This window comes from Gobius niger (assembly GCF_951799975.1).
Source record: "Gobius niger genome assembly, chromosome: 10".
Lineage (NCBI taxonomy): Eukaryota > Metazoa > Chordata > Actinopteri > Gobiiformes > Gobiidae > Gobius > Gobius niger.
In genome coordinates, this window is record NC_136861.1 from 30,053,517 (window position 1) to 30,075,165 (window position 21,649).

A 21,649-nucleotide genomic window follows, 5' to 3' on the forward strand; every position below is an offset into this window, starting at 1 on the left:
GTTTTCTTCTGGATGCAAACAAAAACTAATGAATAAACATAAGGAGGCTGCGTCTGTTCTTGCAACACAGGGCAAAGACACTTTTTTTTTTAAATGTATGTGACGGCAAACTGCTCACACTGGCTTTTGTGTTTTTTGTTTGTTTGTCGTACACTGGTAGGAATGTGCAACTTCTTCTACCCCCCAGGTCCACAGCAGAGCCCACAGCCCGATCCATGGCATTTAGTCGATGTAGAATGGATCCACTTGTATCAAATTTTGCTCAGCACGCACACAGCAGCATGTCGGATCAGCTCTCTCTCTCTCTCTCTCTGTGGTTATTGATGTGCCAATGCCTACAAGGCCACTCGCCTGCTCTCGGCCGCCCATTCTGTAATTCTGAGCCATCTTCTATCAGAGGTGGGTAAAAATCAGTTGACCTTTTCTCAAGTGAATCTAGTTTTGAAACTGATGAGTTCTTTTATCACACACACTTCTTTTTTTTCTGAAGGAACCAAGCTTATTACAATATTTGCTTTGTCTTGAGGTCTGACAGGCTCTAGAGGGTGTGCATGTGATGTCGTAACATTCCGCAGGGACAGGCGAGGAAATGTTACTTGGTTTTGCCACTCAGTAGAAGATTAGAAGATGTTGACTGCTGGAAACGGACGGCATCTTTGGAATTGCCCATGGTCATGTTCGAAAAAGTTAGGGGAAAACATAGAAGGGTCAGTTTTCGCTGTAAAGTTATAGTGGGTGACAGTGGCGCAGACGATAGAGCGGGTCGTCTCAGGATTGGAAGGTCGGGGGTTCGAATCCCGCCTCGTGAAGGTGCACACTGTTGTTGTGTCCTTGGGCAAGACACTTCACCCACCTTGCCTCCAGTGCCTGCGCACACTGGTGTATGAATGAGAGTGTGGTCCCTTGCTGTAAAGCACTTTGAGTGGCTAATGTAGGCAGGGGCGGACTGGCCGTATGTTCTTTCTGGAAGAGCACCGAAGGGCCACCGGCTCTAGGGCCAGTCCGGCCTCTCAATTTTCACCTCTTATCCCCCGCCTTAACCAAGCTTTACCTAAATCTAAAAGCTTGAAAGAAAAGCATCAAAATAGCATCGAGGATGAAAACTGGAACAAAAATGTGCTGGAAAAGCAACAATAGCTATGAAAGCTATGAAAAACCAACAAAAAATCCACAGAAACACAACAAAAATGTGACGAAAAAAACAACTACAAAGCAACAAAAAAAACACAAAAAGTGAAAAAAAAAAAAAAACCAGAGAAAAAAAGCAATGAAAAATGCACAAAATAGCCATAATAACAAAACAAAAACACAAGACAGTGACGAATGCACAACAAATACACACACAAAAAAAGCACACAAAAAGTGACGAAAAATGTGACGAAAACACACTAAAAAAGTTATGAAAAAGCAACAAAAACATGACAAAAATGTGACAAAAATGCAGCAACGTGACAAAAAGTTTCAATCACTTTTGTAGGTCTTAGCTTTCAAATCAGGCATTACACTGTTGCTCTTCGGTCAAGAAGTGTCGCATTTACGCTAATTTGGGCCAGGCTGGTCAGAGTCCAGGGCCGTTTTTCAGTCCCAGTCCGTCCCTGAATGTAGGTGGAAAAGCGCTATTTAAGTTGAGACCGTTACCATAGTTTTCAACCGTAGTCCCTGGGCAAGATGTAGATTGCCATGCAAACAGTACATTCACTCACAAGGACCACAACCTCAGATAGTATGCACAAAGAATGTGTTTTTTAAAGATTTTTACAAAAGTAGTTAAGCCGTTCTGGGGATTCGATGAGCTCCCGGGCTCGCATCCCCATACCTGTAGGAGAAGCAGAAGATAATTATTATTAAAGGGAGGGAGGGGCCAGAAACCCCGAACGAGAGGACAAGGTCAGTAAACGAGGGGCTTAAAGAAGCCGGCAGCCAGAAAGGGGCGTACAGGAGGTGTTGTCCTACCTCAGATAAGTACTTATCTCCATTTCTCCCATTTCTGCACCATTTCTTTAACAAATGCTGAATTATGAATATATTTTGCTACTAGATAAAGATGCAGAGACATGGAGAGGAGCAAAGGTTGAACAGCCTATAAATACTTAAATAAACTGACAATGCTAACAGGAATCTAATGTTAGCTCCATGCTACACATGCTAATGTTAGCTACAACTGTCATTTTTTCAATTTCACTGATTGATGATTTGGCTTGCCTTTACTGATGTGTGATAAATATGTTCATAGTTCTTCAGAAAATGATTAAAAGTAATGCAAAATTGTGATTCCCATGAGAGTCTTTCTTCCGCCGTACGATGTGCTGCCGTCTGTATCAATTTTTGCCTTTTTTTTTGGTGGAATTGTTATATCCGAGGGGTGTTGATGTCGTGAGTTGCCCCAAGGTCAAATTCCAGCGCAGCGTTGTGAGACGAAACACGAATTGGAAAATCGTGATATTTCCAACAAATGGTCACAAAAATCAAAAGGAAAATGGAAATAGTTTAAAGATCCAAGAAGAATTGTCATCCTAAAGGCTTGGTCACAGACTTGCTATTATAACTATTTATTTGAGTCAAGTAGAGAATTGATACATTAACATAATATATTAAAAGTACTGTTGAACGAAACACTTGTAGAACACCAAAAATATCACTAAGTCCAACCCGCCTCTGCTCTCAGCGAGGCATTACAATTCAAAACCGCTTTCATGCTGTATGAATGCGGTGTGTGACCCAGTGATTGGTGGTGGCCTGAGGCGGGAGCTTACCATCATTGAGTGTGGAGAGAGTGAATGAATAATGCACTGTGAAACGACTCTGATTACTGAGAAAAGTGCGATATAAAAGTGATGCATGCATTTTCTTCTTCACATCCCGGCGCCAGTTTGCCGTTCATCTGGACAGCCTGTTGGTGTAGAAGGGAAAATGTCAGGTCCCTTCAGCTTCAGTATAAATTTATGGGCGGATCTGGGTTAACCGAATGCATCTGGGGTGGCTCAATCTGTGCCAATGATTCTCACTGTTGCAATCGCGGGCCACTTTCTCTGTTGGCCCCAGTTTGACAAGAGCATTTCCACTAAACTGACTTTACGGTTATTAGTTTTCGGTTAGGGACATAATATTTCCACTGTCATAACCATAAGAAGTCTATGTAAGCATGAAAGCCACACAGCAGTTTTAAAAGGGGCAACAGCTCGAAAAAGAATATTGTATTAATCTTAGGAGGAGAAGCTTTTAAAACGTAAAGTAATTTGGAGCATTCTGTCTAATTTGAAATAGAACCTGGCACTGTTTGCCTAGTGAGCAGTTTTAACACCTGTGCACTGTTATGTTCCACCACCCACTGCACTATCGTACGGGAATCCAGTCGCAAACTCTGACATTTGGTCATGATTTACATCATGAAATATCCAGCTGTATTTCCATAAAAGATTGAACCCATCGAACCCATAAACCCTTAATTATTTGATATTAGAGAGAGAAGAGCCTCCTGTGGACCCACCACCTGCAGGAGGAGCCATAAGGGGCTGGTGCAATGTGATTTGGGAAGCTCCAACGGCTGACCCCACGACCAGGAAACGGAGTAGTGGAAGAAGATGGATGGATGGATGGATGGATGGATGGATGGATGGATGGATGGATGGATAGAGAGAAGAGCATCTGAAACCTTATCTAAACATGTATAATATCTCTACTCGGGATGAAAATCGACTGAATCCTGAAGAAGATAACTCAAAAGTGTGGTCCCAAAGGCAAAGAGCACACATTTTTTTAAGGCAGTCCAGCAAAACAGGACAATTTGACCAAAGATCTGCTTCCACTCATAAATGACCGCTTTGAAAAAGGTAACAGAAAACCCTTATTTGTGTTTTTTCAACTCTGAAGTGCCAACAGAGCCCCAGTCTCACATAGCCTTTGAGGGGCTAAATGTTTTTGTTTAGGGCAAGGGCGTAAGTTTGGTGTTACTATTGGTGGGATAATGCCTCGAGTCTTGTCAAACATCGTCACTTAGCCATATTAATGTGATTTTTTGTTTTAGTTGTTTTGTTTTTGCATGTGAACATTAGTCTCTGATCTCCCCCATGCTGCCCCTCACTGCTGCGCTCAGAGAACATGGAACAGAAGCTGCTCTCCTCTCCCACCTAACTTGTTAATAAAATAAGTCATGGCAAGAGCATACCAACCATTGTCTGATCGTTGTTGAGTCAGGCATCACATAAACGAGAAACATTGCGTGTTTCCGTCGGACACGTAAATGCGTCTCACGTAATAGGGCTTCATAAACAGACAGAAGCTCCGTTACAACCCGAGAATATGAATATCTCCACCAATATTTGACCAATCAACGCGAAACGAAAAGTGTCGTGATGCCGATCGTCCTCTCCCAGGCCTAAAGTGCCACATCTGAGTCAAGTCTTCGTGAAAGATCGCACAATATGTAGATCTCCATATGAAGTTGGTGGGAACAACTTGGCCATCCTGAAATATTGGTGTGGACATGTCCCCATGGTCCCCACGTAAACCTACAGCCATGGTGTAGGGGCTAAGTGCTACATGCTCACATATATGGACCCTTTTGGAAAAGAACTACAGGTACAGAACAGTCCTTGCTGATGTCACATGTTGTATCCATGGCTAGATAATTGACTTTAACTTCTCTACTGTAAAGTGTAATAAGATCTATGCAAAACCACGTGCAATAACCTCTGAATCAGACTCACTTCATCAATCACCTGCACTGTAAACTTTATACAACCAACGTTGACGTTCATATTCAGTTCTAATGTTTAGTATTTATATATTTCAAAGTTTTTTATTCATTGTAGTTATAATAAGCCACCTGTATTCACTACTTGTTTGCACATTAGCATGTAAGCGTTCTTCAGAGCTGATGCAACAAGTGAATTTCTTAACTGTGAGATCAATAAAGTCCTATCTATCTATCTATCTATCTATCTATCTATCTATCTATCTATCTATCTATCTATCTATCTATCTATCTATCTATCTATCTATCTATCTATCTATCTATCTATCTATCTATCTATCCATCCATCCATCCATCCATCCATCCATCCATCCATCCATCCATCCATCCATCCATCCATCCATCCATCCATCCATCCATCCATCCATCCATCCATCCATCCATCCATCCATCCATCCATCCATCCCTCTCTCTTCTCTTCTCTTCTCTTCTCTTCTCTTCTCTTCTCTTCTCTTCTCTTCTCTTCTCTTCTCTTCTCTTAGAAAAGTTTGTAGAAATTGTAGCTTAGCAGTTGTCGGCCTATCCATGTTATCCAGGGCTGGCTTTGCTATACTTTTAAGTAGTGGTGGTGTCGACACCAGTTTAAGATAGAATCCTATGGTTTTGGTTTTCTCTCAGTATGAGCTCGGCTCATCTGCGTGAGGGCTGCTATTTTGGGATGTAGCGTCTTGACTTCAGTCAGTAGAGATGCATAGCTTGATATGATATACACTAGCCAGAAGTCTCCCAGATGCCATAACAACAAAACAGGAACTAGCTTTTCCAATTCACTCAAAAGGACTGGTCTCTAAAAGCAGGGTCTCCGATGAATGACTGTCACAGAATCAAATCTAGGTCCTTCTTGTTATGAGGCAATAGAGCAAACCATTATACCACCAGTCACAACGAGAAAGATTTGATTTAACCTTACTAAGCCGCCTCTGACTGTGCTGGTGGAAAATAGTTCGATTGTTGTCTCTCTTCGATTCTCTGTAATTAAAGTCTGAGCATATGTTTCAAGGACAGTTAGCTCGGAGCTGCCAGTGGAGTAAGGTGTGTGGGCACAGTCTGAAATGCACTTTACAGAAACAAAAGTATGTTCGGGTCCAATCTGCCAAAGAACTCTGTGGGGAAACAGAAAAGAAAGGTCACCGTTTAAAAAAAACGTGTGTAATGACCGTCCACCTCTCCCACAATGGTGCAAAATCTGACCGCCAATCGGGCCATCTGCGAAATGACGGCTGCTGGAGAAATAATGTGAAAGGTTTGCCAGAGAAAATGACATTTAGCTGTTTTCGGGTCCCATATTTAGCTAAACTAATCTAATGTTATCCAAGAAACATCCCTAGAATGAATGGTGTGTTTGACCAATTCTGGAGGCTGTCTTCTTCTTCTTCTTCTTCTTCTTCTTCTTCTTGAGAACCGAAAGTTGCTCTAGTCTTTCCCAGAAGTGTCGCTTTCGATTTATTTAAGTCTGAGATATTTTTTGGATTGGATCTTCCCTGTTTGCCTGTGGACAGCTGGTACCGTCTGCCATTTCCAGATCTTCAGATAGATTTGGTCAGGAGGTTTTTGCATGTTTTATGCTGATGAGGGAAACCGAAGCACTCAGAGGAAATCCAGCAAATATGAGGGGAGCATGCGAACGGGTTTTTTTTTCGTTCGACCCAAATTATGCTATACATGCGCTTCCAATGATGTCACACAAAGTTAATGCAGACATTTTGAAGACTGAAGGGAAGTACGCTGCACTACAACTGATTGAACAGTTGAACGTAACATTTGTGTGTGATCGTAATCATTCCTCAAGATGAGAAGAGAAAAAGCACTGCCACAGGTACCGCATATGGCTATGTGAATTTCTCCATTGTGAGATCAATAAAGGATTATGTTATGTTGATTATCATGTCTTATCTTAAACAAAGATGTAGCTGCACTGTCAGTCAAACCACACAGCAGGAGTGTGTGAAAAATCTGCTTCCATGCAGTGAAAAGTTAACAGAAAAATCGTATTTGTCATTTTTTCTCTCAGTCAGTGTTTAAGCCACTCAAGATGTTAGCAGTTAGCATGTAGCATACGGAAAAACAATATATAGTAATTTGGCAATATATAGTAGTATATTGTAATACCTCTAGCCTGACCAGCCATACTATTCTCTGTTTACTATTCTAAACTCCAGAATTGACTCAGGTCATAACAACATCGTCCAAGAAGTGACTTCCTGTTTCGATCCAGCACGACAAAATAAAAGCACACAGCTCGTCTCACTGAGTAGTGCAGCAGGTACTTGCAACATTATAAGAATATAATGACACACACATTTGAAGTGTTTTGTCTGTTAATAGTTAGGGAGAAAGTTGAACTAATGAATAAGATGGTGCTTTTATTTTGGCGTGCTGGATCAAAACAGGAAGTCAATTCTAAACTTTTAAATATATTTCAAATATAAAGAGAAAAGAAGAAAGTATGGCTGGCCAGGCTATAATAGCCCAGCTCAGAAGTTTACATACCCTGGCCAAATTTTTTGACTATTTTTCAAAGAATATGAAAGATAACACAAGACAACACAACACACTCATAGTTAGTGGTTGTGTGAAACCATTTATGGTGAAACAACTGAGTTTGCTCTTTTTAAATCAATCAATCAATGTTTTTTGTGTAGAAAACAGAGCAGTAAATAAGACAATGTAAAGTTCAGGCATTGAAAAAAGAAACTTCCAAAATGACCCTGATCAAAAGTTTACATACCCTGGTGATCTTGGCCTGATAAAATGCACTGGTGTTTCTAAGTCATGAGGAAAGCAAAAGAATTGTCAAAGAAAAATAGAATGTATAGAATAGGACAGGGTTATGAAAAGATATCCAAGGTACTTAGAATGACAATCAGCAGTTTTAAACCTCGAATTAGGAAGTGGGTAATGTTGGATTCTGTTGAAACCAAACCGCGGTGAAAATTATCAAAAATCTAAATTCTGCCAAGGTGTGTAAACTTTTGAGCACAACTGTATCTCTGCCACAGGCTCTGAGAAGTTTGTGTTGTACTGTTACAGCTGTATCCAGGGCAGGCTTTGATACTTTACGTGGGTGTTTTCTTCTTTGTCGCATCTTGACTTCAGTCAGTGGAGATGCATGAGCTTGATTTGATTCAATCAGTTTCTTAATTTTACATTACATGGCATTTAAGACCCTGAATGCCTTTGACTGCACAAAGTCACCAATGAGCAGTACTTTGTCAAAGAAAAACAGGAACAAATCTGCCGACTTTTTTTTTTTGCTTCACCACAGCGTTTTGTATTCGAAATTTGTCTAGACCTTGAATTTATGATTTGCGCACCGTTTCAAAATTCAACTCTCTTTTTCCACAACGCGACACAATCTCACTCTTTTGAAAACATTTCATTGAAAGCACTCCTAATTCAAACGGAAAGATTTTCAGTTTTATTCTGTGCCTTTGCTGTGATCGATTTTGCAAAGTTTGGACAACAAGGTGTTCTTTTGGCCCAGTGCGTTCTGAATTTTCTCCTAAACAACAAAATAGTGATGAAACAGTGTTACGAATCGCGACAAATGGACGAGATTCTTTACGATCCGCTCCGTTTTGTCTCAGCGTCTGGTTCTGTGCAGCCTTTAACTACAGCGGCTCCTCACAGGCTGGTGCGTTTGAAGGCAGAGTGTTTAGTGAGCGATGTTTTCCTGACACAAGCTGAGGGGAGCGCCGGGGTCAGATAAACAAAGCGGCAGGAGCGGCTCTGAAATCAATGGAGTGAGAGGGTCAGGAGCTGCCGGGGCCACGGAGGCAGGCTGTGGTACAAGCGGGAACTGGAGATGGAGCAGTGGCACAGGCTTCTTTCAAACATACAGTATCGACTATGACTGCGGTGGAAGTCTCATGGCACGGTAACTTTTTTGTTTTTACATGATTATTGCATTCTTTACCAGTAGGAAAAACATATAAGTTGAATAACACATATTGTAATCTGAATAATAGGGATGGGCGATACCACATTTTTTGGAATCGATACGATACCGATACTTTTGGGGTCTTTTTTTTTCCGATGCCGATACCGATACCGATACTGGTCATTTCATATGGGTGAATGTATTTCAATCAATATACATTTCTAAAACTGGTTATTCTATTTAATTAATTGGTCCATTAAAATTATATTACTTTAACTGGTTAATTAAACAATGTTAATGATGACATGCCCGGCTCAGCTCAATCCTTTGCTGTTGTGAACTGTTTTGGCTCAGAACAAAGAAATAAATCATCCTTTTGTGTTGATAATTGCTTCCCCGCCTTCCTTTTACATATGCAAATGAGTATCGATACTTAAAAAGTAGCCGTTTGGTATCGATATATCGATACTTTGGTATTGATCCGCCCATCCCTACTGAATAACATCACATCAGATGTGATGTGATGTACTGTAATTTTGACAACATGTTTTATTTTATTTTATTTTTAGTCTTAGTCTTTTGACTAAAATGTATTTTAATTTTAGTCGAGATTAAGTCAAAAAAACCTTTTAAATTTTAGTCTAGTTTTAGTCGACTAAAATTAAGACTAATTTAGTCGACTTTGCATTTATAATATTCATTATAATCATATTTAATCAAGGTCCTCGACTTCATGGAGCTGCTCCACATGAACAAAGCTCAGAGCTGCTCCTTTGGCAGAGAATTTACATGATCTGTCTTTCAGACGGTCAGTAGAAGTTTGGATGAATTTAGTCTCTCCCTTTCATTTTTATTTAGTCTTATTTTAGTCAATTAAAATATCTGGACATTTTAGTCATAGTTTTAGTCTCATGAGAAAGTTTTAATTTAGTTTTAGTCCAATTTTAGTCCTCAAAAATATCACTTTGACTAAAATTAAGACTAAATATTTTAGTCGACGAAATTAACACTGAACGGGGTAAGGTTGAGTGAAAAAATGAAGCCAAAATAAAATGGTGTAGCTTCTCAGTCATCCAGGCTATGAATGTTGAAGTTAAAATAAGACAGCTGGACTGACCATTGGATGACCCGTGGTGAGGGTGGATGGTAAAGTTGACACCTTTATGAGCCTCATACATGTAAACAAGCCACACCAGATTGTCGCCTTGGACTAATCTGCATCCGTTGTCCCCCAGTTGCACTCACAAACCACTCTCTCATTCATACTGGTCTATTGTACATGTTTTTAGTGGCAAGAAAGAAATGACCATATTTGGATTACACCATCATCTCGGTCGCCTTCCTTGCCACACATGGACACCACACATGTCAATATTTGTGAATGAATGTGCGTGGGAATAAAAGTATGATTGATTTCCTGCAAAACTCCAACAAATACTCAACCAAACGTACGTAGCTCACCCTGATACTCAAACAAAGGAGTTATGGGAGAGAAAACAAACTAAAAATCTGGATCTCAATCATCCCGCCGTGTCTCGCCTCAACAAAGCTTTATAAAACCGTTCAAACTAGATGTAGGATTTCTGTGGTATTGCTGTAACTCTCGGCAATAAAAGATACAAAGCTGTCTCTGGCTGCTTTTTGTACAGAAGCTTAACGCTCTATTTTCGACGCTGACCACTGGAGCCGGAGCACAGATCCTTCCACTGCCCACCACCGCTGCTGTATACGAAGGTCAGGACAAACAGCCAGCGAACAGACACAGTACGACCGATCTAACTGAAATAGCAGCGAGTGATGCCCGTACACCCATGCACAGTGACTCACCCAAAAGGAAAGAGAGGGGAGGAGGAGGGGGAGATAAGAAACACAGCTTCAAGTTCTCGCAAGAAAAAGAGGCGTGTGTCACACAAATTGAACTTTTATAGACCTTTGTACATTTGTCTCACTCCCACCAGCTTGTTTTACGTTTAATATTTGTGGGGGGTAAAAAAACATGATTCATCAACAGCACAAAAGTTTTACCAGCAAAAACAGGGGATAATAAGGTCCTCATACCGCAATAAAATGTCCACGAGGTCCCACATTCATCATTTTAGAAAGTGGAAATTGCTTTGAAAGTAATGTTGGTGTAAGCTCACGCAATATCTGGCTTATGTTTATCGCCTCCATTATTGTGTCCGGTCTGGGAGAAGATCAATGGCGAAAGGAAAATCAATAAATCAATCTTAACGGTGGGAAAAAGCATAAGTACACTTGTGAAGTACAAAGCAGCACAGTAAGATGAGAGATGAGACTTGAACAATGGAGAATTGTACTCGTTACAACAGCAACAGAACAAATATTTAATAAATTTCGATGCATAGCCACCGACTCGACTGCTGTTTTTATGTGTCTTTGTATTTATTGTTGTCTACTGTGATTCTTGTTTTTATCCTGGAAAGCGCTCTGGGCACCTTCTGGTTGTTGTTGGGCGCTATACAAATAAAATGTGATTGATTGATTGAAATATTCAGACATTCTAAGCTACTACAGTATTTAAAGACACACTGCGTAACATATAGGGCCAGATCTTGTGCCTGGCGCAAGGACAGTGCAAACTCTAAACGCTATGTTATCTTCCATGGGCGCAGCTGTCGGCTGTTTCTCCACGCCGAGCACAGGGGCCGAGTGTAGGCCCCAAAGATGGAGCAAGACCCGACACTGAAGCAATGGTGACAATGTGTTAACGAGTGATATGATTGGTCATGGTGAGGAGGAGGAGATGGAGAGGCCGAGGAGGGTGAGGATTGTGCTGCCGTGGGGGGGGGGGGGGGGGGGGGGGGGGTGGGAAATGAAAAGGTGCTTCTTCATGGTGGGATCAGTATGTTGCTAAATGCTTTGTTTGTGTGAAAAGTTCATTCATAAAACATATCTTGCAGTTTTATCTTTCAGCGTTGTCATGTCCACATTAGAGCATCTATCTGTGGCAGCTGAGGGGTTAACAGGCTGTAAATTATAGTTATAATCTTAAACAGTTATAGACTTTCCAACAACGCCACCCCCGACTTCCTGGGGAAATAAAGTATTACAGCTTGGAGGCTCGCAAGTAAGTATATTGAAAGTTCAAGGCACCGGCTCCATTTAGTTTACAAAACCTTTATTTTGCATTGGTAGAAAACATAAAGTATTTCATTTGTATTCAATGTATTTACAATTGTTTAAGCGCAAACGAGCGCAGCGCAAAGCAACAGGACAAAACAAAACCAGCTCTGCTCATTGCAAGTCTTTTCACGGTTTAGCGCCAAAGTCAGTTTCTTACATGTTAGAGCCTGGACCCCTGCTGGTTCCAGAGTCAGGACTAAACATGGTGAGGCTACGCTTCAGTTACACGGCAAAAAGTTGTAAGACAGGCCTCAACCTTTACAGCATTCAAATCCACATTCATATCCTGTTCTTTTTCGCTGCAAATGCAATGAAAGGGTTTTATCTGAGCTCTTCACATTTAAACAGAACAGACCTAAACTATATAGAACAATCTCTACAGACCGACACAGACTCTTAAAAAACAACAACTTTTACTCTCTTAGTGCAGTTTCCATCTGAGCGTGTGTTGATTCCCTGTTTATTCCCATTAATTCCCGTTAATTCGAGATGTGCTTATTGAACTGAAGTGTGGGAGTGTCTGTGAGAGCTGGAAACGAGTCTAGGCGACAGCTGAGTGATGTCATTCAAATACCTACAGCTTTGGGACAGGCGCACTCAGCCTTAGCTTCTGCCCATGTACTAGAGTGTATTTGGCAGAATGCTGACCCATCAAAAACCTCACTGTATGAACAAATCCAAATAAGTCTCATCACACCAGCAGGCTAAAGCAGGGGCCGCAGTGGCTTTCCGTGGTGATCACGTTAGCGGAGCATGTATGTAAAGAGGCAACATGTTGTGAATCAGAGCGTCAGGAGGGTCATGGAGAACAGTGCCGCGTATAAGTCCTCAGATCACCTCCACAAAGGACGGGAAACTGGAGCCGCCTGTCAGGAGCACACATGCTCATCTCATGTGGACGGTGTGTTGGTGCAGATCCAAGGTAAAAATGAATGTTACGTCATTGTGTTCGTGTGCGCTCACTGTCAAATACAACATGCACAACAGGCCATGTATTCCAGCCTTAAAGAGGATTTTGCACATTTCAAAACTACACATCACCAAGTACGTTTTTACTGGCGGCAAATACTGCTTTATTTGGATTATAATGAATACAACTAAATAATAAATAAACTTTATAAAAACAAGTTCTTTTACTGATATTTTATCAATAGTCGACATTCATTCAGCGCGCTCACCCATTATGTGCCTTTTGCGGATGAGTTTTAAATGTGTGTGGTGGTACAAGTAAGTAATCAAAGAAGAACACCGAACACCTAATTCAACTGCCACACACAGGCAAACAGATGAAGAAATGAACAGAACAAGAGGAGAAAATACATAGAATAATGTGATAAAACAATGTAGTTTCTCAGTCATCCAGGTAGTTAATCAACTCAAAAAAACTGGGTGAATTAACACAACTGGACTTACTTTTTAAAAAGAGCGGTCAGTTTCGCTGTCCATCCAGACAGCTTCCTCAGAGCTGTTGTCCGTATTGACCACACCCACCAGATATAGACCCGGTGGGCGTAGATGGTGAATACCCAGTGACGGCAGATGACCCCAGACATGGCCCCAGACATCACTGGGTATTCACCATCCACGCCCACCGCGTCTATATCTGGTGGGTGTGGTCACCACGGACAACAGCTCTGAGGAAGCTGTCTGGATGGACAGCGAAACTGTCCGCTCTTTTTAAAAAGTAAGTCCAGTTGTGTTGATTCACCCCTTTTGTTTGAATAGAATAATGTGGGTAAACAAATAATTGACTGTAAATCTGAGATAAAATGTCACATCGTATTGTGCTTTGGGATTGAGGGTGAGCGCTCACCACAGTAGGCTCTTGCCGCCTACTTTATAGTCTCTGTTCCTTCTCATCGTCCTGCCTGTGGCCTTGTACTCGCTGAAATGATCGTCCTCTGAATCATAATCGTCCTGTCTCCATTTCCTATCACCTTTGGGTTTCTGTGCTTGTTTATTCTTTTGTTTTTCAGCTGTAGTATTCGTCTCTTTTGCCGCAGAAGTTTCCTGTCTGTGTGTGATCACCTCCTCTATTGAGTTGTTGTCTTCAGAATGTCCCAGGTTCTTGGACCTTGGACCTGTGGGCAGATCAATTTGACACTCCTTTAACTCAACGTTGACCACTTGAGCATCACTCTGCTTATTCCGTCCCTTCTTATTCTTTTTCCCATCCGCTTTTGTGCTTTTGGAGGGTTGCTGGTCGGTTCTCCTCTCCTTTAGGTATGGTACCACATCACCCAGAGCAGCTTCTCGTGGAGTTGTATCGTTCACAGTGTATTCGGTCTCCTGTGGAACAATGGGGACATCGACGGATTTGCTGTCAGGACCTACATCTTCTTCTTTTGAAGGTTTTGGATTGGTGGAGTTGTTTGGAGCACTTAATTCAATGTCAGCCTCTGTGGTCTTTTCTTTGAGCGCTGTTGGACAAAGGTTAGATGTCTGGATCTCATTCACAGACACTTCCTCCTTCACTGGTTTGTCTTCTATGAAATCTTTCTGGTTTCTTTGGACTTCTTCAGTTCTGGCCTTTGTATCGTCACCATAGTGTGCTGAAAATTCTGAGCTTTCTTTTCCTTTCGTCTTGCAGTAGTCAGTGGTATCTGAAGACTGGTGGTTAGGGAAAGCTGACTGGGATTGCTTGACTGTATTGTTTAGGGGAGCCTCACCTTCTGTTTCTTTGGGGACTGGTGAACTGGCTTCTGCTGCCTTCCCTAAAGAAGCCTCCTTTGAGTCCAGAACCTCAGTCACTGCCTTGGCTGGTGTCTCTGGAGGAATCTGTGTGGCCAGATCCTCCATGTTTAACACACCATGCTTCTCTGTGACAGTTTCCTGTTCATAGGGAGCGTCTTTCTGCGATTCTGTAGGTTTCTCTGCAGATGTGGGACTTGAGTCTCCACAGGGGTCCATCTTTGCCACATTGGCGTCTGAAATGGTGTAGTGGAGTTCTGCTGGAGGCTTCTCTGAATACTCAAGGTCTCCAGGAAACCCCCCAGATGTGACCAAAGCGTTGTTATTGTTGTCGTAAACAGATTTGACACTGGGCAATGGTCTGCCACGTTCATAATGTGATTGCTGAGGTTTTTCCTCTCCTGATGGGATTGTTTTCTCAATTTCAATGACAAGGTGCCGTTTTTCCTCTTTTAGCAGCTTCAAGAGAAGCTTTTCCCGCTCGTCTGACTCTTTAGCAGCATTTTCCAACTCTTGTGTCTGCTGGTCATTCAGGGACTTCCACTCAACCCAGCGTCTCTGGTTGTCGGACAGGGCTTGAGACCATTGCTGTTCACTGGTGTGGAAAACACGTTGCCAAAACAGCTCTTTCTCTTGAACTTGTCGAGTCCTGTCCTCTCCTGATGGTTGTGTCTTTTCAGCCTCAGGGATTAAAGTATTTGACGTTTTCTCAATTTCAATGATGAGGTGTCGTTTATCCTCTTTCAACATTTTCAGCAAAAGCTCCTCCCGCACTTCATACTGTTTAGCAGTGTTTTCAAACTCTTGCAGCCGCTGGTCATACAAGGATTTCCACTCATCCCAGCGTCTCTGAGTCTCCAGCTGGCTTTGCCAAAACTGCTCTGTCTCCTGCTGTTTTTCTTTTAACAGCTTCAAGAGAAGCTTTTCCCGCTCTTCTGAGTCTTTAGCAGCTTTTTCCAACTCTTGTATCTGCTGGTCATTCAGGGCCTTCCACTCAACCCAGCGTTTCTGGTTCTCAAACAGGGCTTGAGACCATTGCTGCGCGCTGGTGTGGAAAACACTTTGCCAAAACTGCGCTGTCTCCTGTACTTGCAGAGTCCTCTCCCCTCCTGATGGCTGTGTGTTTTCACCCCCACGGGTGAAAGTATTCGAGCCATTCTCAATTTCAATGTTGAGGTGCTGTTTTTTGTCTTTTAATACTTTCAGCAAAAGCTCCTCCCGTTCTTTTGACTCTTTTGCAGAGGTTTCGAACTCTTTTTGCCTCTGGTCATGTAGGGACTTCCACTCATCCCAGCGTCTGAAGTTCTCCATCTGGGCTTGTGCCCATTGCTGGTCTCTGGCGTGGAAGGTGTCCTGCCAGAGCCTCTCACGCTCCTGCCACTGCTCAGCAAAGAGTCTTTCTCTCTGAAGGAGGACTTTTCTCTCGTCCATCCAATGACTTTCCCCCTCACGGAGTGTTTGAATCTCCGCAGTCAAACACCTCACTTTCTCCTTAAGGGCTACACCACCGTCGGGGAACATGTCTGGGACGTTTTCCATGTTTTTACCGTCACAGAAGTTTAAACAAACTAAATGCAACAGTTTCAAAACTGTCAAATCGGGCAGGTCAACTGTGAATCTTAGAGAAGTTCTCTGTGACTGATCGCGACGAAGACTAAATGTGTTGTGGTGATGTGACCTCACTTTCACTTACCAAGCAGACTTCAACAACAGAATGTTATGATGTCATTCTGAAACATGTTTCAAATATGGTCACATTATGGAATTCTTCTCAATTACTGTTGCTAAGTTACAAGGTACATTCCAATTACGTCATAGGCCTCACAGAAACGCTGTTAATCATAGAAATAACAGTACCCTTAACTATCTTCTTCTAACTTGTTCATATCATTTATATTATTTCTGTTATTTGTCTTATCGGACAAATAATGAAGCAGGGCAACATAGGTTTTGATAACATAAAACCTAGCCTAGATGGTGGCCTAATAAAATATATAATAAAATAATTATGATAATTATAAAGTTGTAAAGTTGACATTGTTTTGTATTATTCCATGTATTTCTTTAATGCAAAGGAGTCTTAAACCTTTTTTTATTTTTAGAAATACATGCTTTAATACATGCATTTTAAATACAAAAACTTTTCATTAGATAAAAATTTGCAATATTTTGCATCGTTGGACAGCACTACTTAAAGGGGGGGTATTATGCAAAATTGACTTTTTCAAGCTTTACATCATGTTATGATGTCATTCCCTCATTAAAAACATGCCTGAAGTGTTGCCTTGGCACATTCACGTATTTTTGAATAATCTGTAAAAACTCTGATGGCGGCCATTTTAGGGATAGGTTTGCCTGAGTCCTCCTAGGAACGCCCCCACCTCCTGGAGACGCCTCCGAGCTTTCGTCACCAGCCGAGTAACCAACCACTGCTCCTCAGCAGAACCCCCTCCCCGCAGTGTCCAGCCCGAAGATATAAACAGTCAAAATCATCATGGAGGATTAGCTTCATGTGTTGTGAACCGGAGCTATAGCAGCTCTGAGACTTTTACAAAGACACACATCAGTGTTTCTGTTTCCGAAACACCCAGGATTAAAACTGGTGACAAGAGCGCTTATTTCAGTGACTGGTTCTGCGCTGGGAATGTCTTAGGGCCTTGATGATGCACAGAGCCTCCGGAGAAAGCTAATGCTAAGCTAAACCTCGAGTCATCACGTGAAAACGAGAAATATGCACAAATAAAGATAATGTTCGTCTTTTGAGTCGTATGGGCTCCTGAAGATCCTGGTGTAGTCCATGGGGGTATAGTTAAAGATCCATAGGGCATGGCAGTTGCAAAGAGCGACTAGATCAGTGTCTTTCAACCACTGTGCCGTGGCACACTACTGTGCCGTGAGATATTGTCTGGTGTGCCTTGGGAAATTATCCAATCTCACCTAGTTGTTTTTTTTTTTTTTTTGCATTATTATCCACAAATAATGTACCGTTTTCGAGTGTCTACGCTGTCTAGTGATCGGCAGAACCATATTATACTTTTCCATATTAGGTAGTCAATTTCTTTGAGACAAGAGAATTAGTGAGGCATTGTGGCTAGTCAGACTATACGGTGTTCTTAGCCAAGACACTTTGATGAGAACATTTTCTGCTGGTGGTGCGCCTTGTGATTATTTCAATGAAAAAAATGTGCCTTGGCTCAACAAAGGTTGAAAAACACTGGTCTTTAGAGACATAAGATCCAGCCCTTAGGATTCTACTGTTGCCGATACAAAGTATGCTCCTAAAGACCAGCTGGACACAGAAAAGGTGATATTTGCGGTGGCCGATCAAAGAATGGATTTGGATGAGGACCAAAAATCTTGGCTCTCTTTAGTCAACATCCCCATGGAGGCGAGCTGGAGATGTCCCACTCCCAAAAAATGTACAGTCAGGTCTTAAAGCGACTATACAGTTTAAAAATGTTCAAATTCAGTATTTTCCTACATGTTCCTACATGTTCCAGCCATGTCCTAATGTGTAGAATGAGCCCAGACCTGTTCACCACAACTGCCTCTAAAATCCTGCACGGTCACTCAAAACATTGTTACTTCGGGTCTGAATTGCCGTCATGCACGAGCTTTATATGTGTGACCTGAGGTGGCCGTAGTGAGTATAAAATGGTTAACTTGCATCTAGCCCCTTTAAAGGAATAGGCCACTGTTTTTACATACTGAGATATGTTCTTACCTTAGCTTTGACGAGTTCTTTAGGACCTGTCTGATCTTCCCCCGTGCCTTCAGTCACGTAAACACAGCGCAGACGGCGTTAGCATTTAGCCTCTCCCTCTCTCCTCTATAGCTCCAAAACTGGTCAAGATAGAAGCTACCAAGCTCTTCCACGTTTGCCCTATTTAAACATGGTTACGTGAAGTGTTACACTACAAAGTATAATTACACAAAATTAAACAATGTGGATTTTCTAAGCGGTTAAAAGGGGGAACTATATTGTAAGGCGTAGTAATACCAGGAGTAGTTTGGCATCCACACAGTAAAGTGAAGATTACTGCGCGGATTTAGAACTAGAAATATGCACAAATAAAGTCAATAAAACCACCACATACATGAAGAACCGTTTAACATTTTTGGTCATTTTTTATGGATGCAAAACAATAAAAATATCTGTAAAATATCTGTAAAATATCTGTAATTAAACACATGCTTATATTTTATTCTCTTAATGGGGCAAATGTTACGCGGAGTGACTTTAATTATAAAGTAAACTGATTGGTAGCCATTCTGTCATGTGAACACTGATCTCGTAAGACCTCAGATGGTTTAGTAGTCATGTAGCTACAGCTGTCCTGGAGGCGATTTTTTTTCCCAGCATGGGATATGCCACATTTGCATATCAACTACCTGATTGGTCAGATTCTTGCTGATGCCTGAAAGACACTTTTTGTAAACTCCACTATCCTTAGGGTTAGGGCTAAGGTAAGTTTAGGGTTAGTTTGTAAAACGTTGCTATCCTTAAGGTTATGGTTAGTTTAAGATGGCGTTGTCTTGTGGATGTGACGTCATGGTTGGTGCTCCACTTATCACTGGCTGCTAATGTCGGAGACTGGCCAATCTGAGAGCGACAATATATCGCGTCCTGCGGTGGACTGATGGTGCCAAGGCTGCCAACCTGCACCAACACAAATCACTCACTTACGGATTACTCACATTTGGATGAAGCTGATGAAGTGTCTTGCTCGAGGACAAAACGCCAGTATGCACTGTTCGGCGCTGGAATCGAAATTCCCTTAACTCTGGACTATGAGCCACTGTTTCCCCACTTCCTACCTGCTATACTCTTCATATTCCTGGAACGGCTAACATGCAGAGCTTTTAAAGAGTAAATATAGATTCTAGGCATACGTCTGTGTAGACTCGCTGTGGGCTATTTGAGAAAATACTGCAGAGAACAGGGCCATGTCCTGAGAAATGTCCAAGCACAGTAAGGCTTTTAGCTAACGCATAAACCAGGGACTTTCTGTGCCCTAACAGTCGTTTTATGCAATACCTGATGTCACTGTTTTGCCAGCTGAAAAAGAATAAAACGCTTAACGTCGAATATAATAAAGAATCTTTGTCACACATTTCCAAATGATTTTCTAATTACATTATTTAAATTGACCTTGTGTTATCTTAGATGCTATAGTTAGTGCAGCTGGACATTGTTCAACTTGTTCAAACTTGTTGGTATGTGCCTTTGGTATTTCTACTTCTGCCAAAAGGGCTCAGAAAACATTACTTGTACAATATTTCTTACTAATTGGTTGAAATGGTTGGTTAGAAATAGAAAGTTATAAAAACTCATCTTTATTATGGCGCGCATTCAACCCACAAACCAACTCCCCCAATCTGCATTCAATTACTGACCACCGCTGACCGCAAATTAGAGAAAAAAAGAGGGAGAATATAAATAATTCACCAAGTAGCTTAAGAGCTTTCCCTGGACCGACGCCGACTGCACAGTGACCACAGTGGACTTGGGAACATTACCCTAAACCCAGCATACACTGGTTTCACAGCGGTCTCAATCAATGGCAACGATTATCCCCCTTGCTTGGCTGTTTAGGTCATTAGCACTCCGCATTGATCACTGTGTGTGTGTGTGTGTGTGTGAGTGTGTGTGTGTGTGTGTGTGTGTGTGTGTGTGTGTGTGTGTGTGTGTGTGTGTGTGTGTGTGTGTGTGTGTGTGTGTGTGTGTGTGTGTGTCCCGCTCCAGGCTGTGAGCAATCCTCAAACTTCTAAACCCAGATACCAAACAGTGCCGCTCAATAGTGGAGAATGTGAACATCGCTGCTGTACTGATAATATATAGTTTTTTTCTTGCTTCTTACCAATTTGAACACTTGTGTGGTTCTGTCCTTACTCTTTATGCTCATTGCCCACTGTGGTCACAATGATATGGCTGAATAGCGCCCAGTGAACAAAGAAAATCTGTCAAAAATTTGCTACAGAATAAATCGATAAATCGTCAAATACATGGATGAATAATGTAAAGTAGTGCAGCCCTAAGATGGAACCTTGGGGTGCTCCTTGTAGCACACAATGCACAGGTTTTACATTATAACTGAGTCTGACGGGTAAAATAAGCGACAGATTCAATAGACGACCTGGGGTAATCTGCGTGCATAGATACAATAATAGGTGCTAGCTGTTAGCAAAGAATTATGCTAACTTGTTTCCTTTCTGTGTTTCATTCTTATGGAGAGTTAGCCACGTCTTGTTGAAATATGTATTTTAACACTTCCTGGCTGAAAACAAGAAGCTGTTGGATAATTATGACGTGTACTCAGTATGTAAAGACATTATCAGAGGAGAATTATATGTTTTTAACTGTAAGTGCCTGATTTACTCAGCCAGGTGCTAAATTTCAAGTAATATTTAAAATGAGCATATGCCAGATTGAAACTTGTTGCGCTCGATTTAGCATTAGAAACTGTATGCTTTTACTGGCGCAAATCTGATATATAAATGATATATATTTGCACATGTACAAAAGTTTAGTAAATCAGGCCTAAGTGATTTAGCCTTGGAGCTAAAGGCTAACATTCATTTGAAGCTATGGGTAAATCGTGCCACCATCTGAACTCATTTTGATGAAACGCACTCGACATTTATTTAAGTTTTCTTCTGATTCTTGTCTTCTTTTTCATTTACAGTAAAACGTGGACAGGAAGTGAGCTTTACGCAACACTGGCCAACAGGAAGTTAGATAAAAACCATTCCGTTCCCGACGCACTAACCAAACCGAATACATCCTCCGCTTTGTACGCTTTGCCACGGGAAGGCACTGTACCATTCGGAAAGTTTCCGGGCGTCAGAAGTCTCTGTCAAGTCGGTCTCGCGGAGCACTTCAACAGGCAACGGTGCGCTACAAAACTTTTCACTTGTGAAAAGCCCGCACTCTGAGGTGAGGCAGACAGAAAAGAGTCAGGTCCTCTGAGAAGGCAGTGCTTTCTTCTCTGATTGATTTTTAAGGCAGGGAGAAGGATGGCGGATCCGTGGGGAGACGTGAACCAGCGCTTGCATCAGGGTTATTTATACTTCTGACACAAATGCCTTCAATTGCTCCGGTGGAAAAAGGTATAATTTTCTAACATGATTTATTGCCGCCACAGACTTGTGCTGCATTTGGAATTGGTTGTTCAAAATCT